The 5396-nt window shown below is 45.7% G+C and overlaps 1 long non-coding RNA gene across 3 annotated transcripts; it reads right to left on the reverse strand.

Annotated features, from left to right (window-relative positions):
• Positions 1–302: 302 nt before the first annotated feature.
• On the reverse strand, positions 303–4310 carry LOC116236666 (uncharacterized). 3 transcript variants are annotated; one of them, XR_016467365.1, is made up of 4 exons: positions 4185–4310; positions 3637–3737; positions 3362–3536; positions 303–1823 (listed from the first exon to the last, which is right to left on the reverse strand). It is a non-coding gene; the product is annotated as an uncharacterized LOC116236666 (long non-coding RNA). The 3 variants fall into 3 exon arrangements; XR_016467367.1 differs by lacking the exon at positions 4185–4310 and adding an exon at positions 3934–4101; XR_016467368.1 differs by lacking the exon at positions 3637–3737.
• Between the last annotated feature and the right edge of the window lie 1086 nt (positions 4311–5396).

Here is a 5396-nt window from a genome sequence, read left to right on the forward strand (position 1 = left end):
AGGATTTGGAAAGTCTCTGGTGTTGCTTACGGTAGGGCTGTATTGCCTGCCTCGCCATCTGGACAGAAAAGGCCTTTTTCCTATTTACTGGTTTGGGGTTGTTGTTATAGCTGTGCTGCTCACGAGCACCGCTGCATTTAATGCTCCATCATCATTTCCATCATAAACCCTTTTCTGCCCTGAGGGGCTACAACATCACAGTAAATATTTGCTGTGGGGTAGATTTTGCCACCAGGGCCTGGGCTCGGGCCGAAGAGCAGCAGGGGCACTCAGCAGGATCAGACTTGGAAGCTTTCCACCATATAGCAACTTTACACTTACCTCACTTTGCTAGATTGAACATTTCTAGCCATTAACAACAACCATGGACCAAAGGCTGATGCTCCTTTTCCATGGGTTTGGACAGCTTCATGATGTGACCATCATGGTGGGAGGACACATGCCCTGAGTGATCCTGGCTGATGCTCTGCACATGAGGACATGTCAAAACACAGCAGCACACTGGTTCAGCTGCATGCTGGCTCAGCAGCACAGTGACCCCAGGCAGCTGGCTTCCCAATTTCACTTCTTGCTTTCTAATGCAGCGAGCAGGATTTGCATGGAGAGGGGAGCAGCTGTATTTCTCAGCATCTCTGTAATGCTGCTCTCCTAAAAGAGGTCTGAGAGAGCAAAAGTGAAGTCATCTCACGCTATGGAGATTGCACTACAGCTCTGTACTGCTCAGCTCCTACTGCTGGTCCTTGCTGTGTTATATACCAGTAGTTTGCTAGTGTACAATAGTCATTCTTAATTTTAAGAGAAATGAATTTCTTCTTTTAACTGCATAATTAAAGCCTCCTTGTAAATCCAAATCCTCCTTATTACCCAAATGTAGTTTCCCTGAACAGAGCAGGCATCAAGTAACAGGTGGGGCATCACCTGCTCCTATGCAAACGACCTGCCCACCAGGATTCTCTCTGCCCTCCTGTGTTATTTTCCCAAGGTCAGGTTCTGTGTCTGACTGCAGCTCCAGGCTCTTGCTGTTTTTCCCTATTTGCTCCCATGCCCAGTTCCTCTAGCATCCAGAGAGTTAGAATCAGAGCTGTACACCATTGCACTTGCATCATCAGAAGTGTCTATTTTAAAGTTTCTCACAGAAAACTAAATTTTCCAGTTATAGATATATCTATATCAAGTACAAGAGGGAATTTGAGTTCAGAATAAGTTAACAGATGGCAAGACAATGAATTAACTTCTAAGAGCAGAAGAGGTAGTTTGACATGTGCTTCCTTCCTGATGAGCAAATCTCATCAGCTTCCTAAATATGTGGAAAGCAATTATGCAAAGAAATGGGTGTATCCTCCAGTACAAAACTGATTCAGAAATACATTTTCCAAGCCTGAACTGTCGTTACTCTGCTATCCTGAAGCACAGCATGAACTTGTGATCTACTCTTGTTAGCTTTAATCACAAAGCAAGCAAGTAAAATCAGCAATCCAGACTCACTGAAATTAATGTAAGAGGCCTGATAAACCTGCAAGAGCAACCACAGCTGCAAGTCAGAGGCTCAAAAGAAATAAAAGTACATCAATCTAACACAAGAGGATTCCAAGTATCTGCTTCCTCATTTGTCTCCAAAGTCAGGGGAAACTGAGTGCTGTAATACGCTCTGATAACAACTTCCATGAACTCCTCATCTGAACAGAAATAGCACAGGAACTGTCTTACAAAGGTGGTCGTAAATCAAAAAGGAAACAACAGTTTTAGTGGAACCTCTGGGAGCTGAAGAGTGAGGCATTCTGTTGCAGCACAAAAGCTGGCCATGAACACAGAGCTAAATGAACCTAAAAGAAAAAAAAGAGTAGTGATTTACAGGATTCATATTCTTCTATTATTTTTATTATTATTTTATTACACAGTTCATCCAGCTCCAGCTGAAATGTCAAAACTCACCAAAGCTGTGTTAGCCACTGCAATGGGCAACATAAGACCTAATATTGTGGAAGGGAAGTCACGTCTGTCTGTCTGTCTCACACCCAGGCACACTTCTATGCTAGGACATGGGGTGCTGCTATGGATCTAGCTTCTGCAGAGCATGGCAGCCTTCATCAGCTGAAATAATATGGCACAGGAATTTTATGAAGCTGCTCTATTGCACTGAGTGAATAAAAATGCAGCAAAGCCAATATTGCTTGCTAGTGACTGACACTGGTATGGTTTTATCATCTTCTGTTTTCACTCTCTCTGTGCCATCCTTAGAGCAGTTGCAAGCTGCCAACCAGAAGCAGATTTCAGTGCTCAGAGCGAGTGCTGCATCCTTTCTGCAGATGCTGTGCACATCACGTATACAAGGAAAAGGACTGGAAAAGTACCTCAGGAGGGTACCTTGCCATAAGTCACACTTTCAAGATTATAAGTGGCAGCTGACTGCTAGGCTGAAGGCAACAACCAGTTTCACTTCAATTATATTTCCAACCCTCAGCTGTCACCTGGATAGGTGGTACTGCACCACCACTTTGTTCTCAGGCCTGGAAGGAGTTTGCTCCCTCCTTCCCTGAGCCCTAAGGGACAGGTGGAGGTTTGCCACCAGTGTGGGAGGAAATCTCCCCCTTGATTCCAGATGCATGACATTATATCTGTAAATTCTGGTCAGCGTTGCCATTGCTGGCTTCCATGGGGTTGTTTGAAAGGGCTTTTTCCCATTGTTTTTCCAAGGACCTGCCCAAAAATGTTTCCATCCAAACCACCATCACACAGAGCTCCAACAGAGGAGCAAAGAACAATAGCACACAAGGTTCCAAGTTCAATAGCAATTTCAAGGATTTCAACTGTCAAAGTTAATTAGTGGCAATTTCTCTTAGGGCTCCTTTGCTTAACCCCTGAAGGACAATGCTTGGAAAGCTGCTGGGTGAGAGGGCACGAGAGGTCAGAAGAGCAGTTTTGCAGCAGCCAGGAAGAATTAAGAAAGCTAAACTGAAAAACAGAATGTGTGGTGAAGTGAAAATTTCAGGCAAAATGAGATTGACCTTTTATTTGTACTTTTGTTAAGAAATAGGCATGAGCCTGGAGGGTGGGGTCCAAAGCCTGGATTTTGGGCAGGACTACTTTAGCAAGCTGACCATATGCCAGCTCTTGTTCCAGGGCAAGCACCTCCCAGCTTCAGGGTATTTTAAAGAAGCCTGGATCCTGATCTGAAACCTGTGGCTTGGGCTTGCTCCTGAACTTTTCCTTACTAAAAGGAAGAGCCATCCTATGGTAAGCCTCTGCAGAATAACACCGGAGTTCTGCTTTCTTGCAGGAATCTGCCTTGACATGCTTTCCCTGATAAAAGGTATAGCTGCTAAATACAAGACTGAAAGCCAGAAGAATTGGGAAAGCCAACCTTTGAAAACACTGAAGGTTGTTCAATTTCCAATTGACACACCAGAGCAGTTCCTCACCCTCCTGCACAAGGACCACGATGTTCTGAGCAAGCCCCTCCAAGCAAACTGCATTGCAGGATGCCAGCTGGGTGCAGCCCCTTTCCTCATGGAAGCTGTTCTTCCTCAGTATCACCTCTGAAATAAAAGGCACAGCACACAGTGTCCTTGACTGAGCCCATAGCAGAGCTGATAGCAAGGAGCAACTCCATTGGGACCTCATGCAGGACAGACATACCCTGAGCCACGGCCAAGATCTCACAAGAAGGCCATACGCCCTTGGTTGGCTCAGGAGGACGTGTGGAAGCTCCTTATTTCAGGTCCCATCAGTCTAAAAACCTGTGAGGATTCAAGTTTTTTCTTCTAGGAGGGCCAAGGGATTATGAGTGCTCCCCAAGCCACAGCTTAAGAGAGAAGATCAAATGGAGAACACCGAGTCCAACATCCTGCACCACTTAATCCCCATGTACACTGTGCCCCTCCCATGGGCTTGTCCCATAGGAGCATCTCCCAAAGCTGCCCCACTGTTACTCACACACACCCCACAGCACATAGCACAGCAAGATCAAAGCAACAAGCCCTAGTCAGTAACCAGCCCCTGAGGCCCAGCCTTTGCTGACTCTTGACATCACACTACTTTACTCCCTCTATTTTGACATACTTATGTTCTGTGCATGGTGTCACAGGTGGGAACTGACCAGATTTAAGGGCTGACCACAGAATACAGCAAGTGTAGCTCAGTAAAAAAACAAGGGAGCATTCAGAATATCAGCACTTCAGTGTTACCTGAGATGCAGCATTTGCTGGTAGCATTCCTGGGGCTCCTGCCCATCTTGCAAACAGCAGCAGCTGAAGCATAGGCAAATCCTCAATACCACTCCAGACAAAAACATAAGAACCCTGCATTTGAACAAAATGCCCAGCAGTATCCCTCTCCCAGAGCTCAGGATCTGATATAAATGAGGAGGGGAAGCTGACAGCAGATGGAGGCCTTCAGGCTAATGACCTCCAGCAATTTGTCTGCAGGTGCTGTACAGGTGGCCTGAGCCCAGGGGCACCCTAGGAAAAATGATGGTAATTCCACACCTACTATTGCTCCATCCAAGCTATAGGCTTGGGATGCTGAAAAAAAAATGCATGTTAACAACTTAGAGTTTTTTCCCTGACCATTTTGAAGGAGGAGCAGAAGATTTGATGCCATAAAAAGGTTTTATTGCTAATTCAGTTGCTTGCAGCCTGTCAGTTTTGATAGAACCCCACAGATGAGCCCTTGCCTATGGATTACAAGGGCATTCAGAAGCTAACCCCAGTGGTGTTTAAAAAACAAAACTAAAGATGACATATATTCTTTCCTAAGGCCAGCAAGGCCTTCAGCAAGTGCTGGGTAAGGCATGGGGCTTTCATGAGTGACAAACCCTCTGCTGCCTCCTGAAATGGGCTCCAGTTCCTCTTCAAACTGCTGATGGAGGGCTGTGGCTGCATTAAGGTTTACAGCTGTTGGGCAGCTCTTCATGCTAAGCCAAATTCTCAAGGCACGTGAACCTCAGAAGTCACAGTAATTTCTAAGGAGAAGCAGAAACTAATACTGGTGAGAGCTAGATCTTGTGTTATCAGCAAATCTTGTTTCTGGAATCAAATAAAAAACCTTCACCACTATTCTGTGCTCTGACGTAGAGAACGTGCTATGAAATAAAGTCACTTGTTTATACTGCATGCTCTACTGGTTCCTAACATCAGATACAGCTCTGTGATCAAGTGAGAGTTTTATTGTGCATTTGTTCACGTTGCACGTGCAATGCTTGGGTTTTATCCCAGCAAGCAGCTATCATCCTTTCCCCTCCTAGGGACACACGCAAGGCTTGGTGTGGGCTGACCCCAGGTTTACTGAGGCACCAAAGGCTTTGTCCACATGCTCAGCATCTGGGAGGGGGTAGGAGAGTGCTGGGGAGGTCTCACTCAGATGGCAGAAGAGTCCCTTAAACTCAGCGTGGACTGAGA

The sequence above is a fragment of the Phasianus colchicus genome, chromosome 5 (assembly GCF_987193195.1).
Source record: "Phasianus colchicus chromosome 5, bPhaCol1.hap1.1, whole genome shotgun sequence".
In the NCBI taxonomy this organism is placed as follows: Eukaryota; Metazoa; Chordata; class Aves; order Galliformes; family Phasianidae; genus Phasianus; species Phasianus colchicus.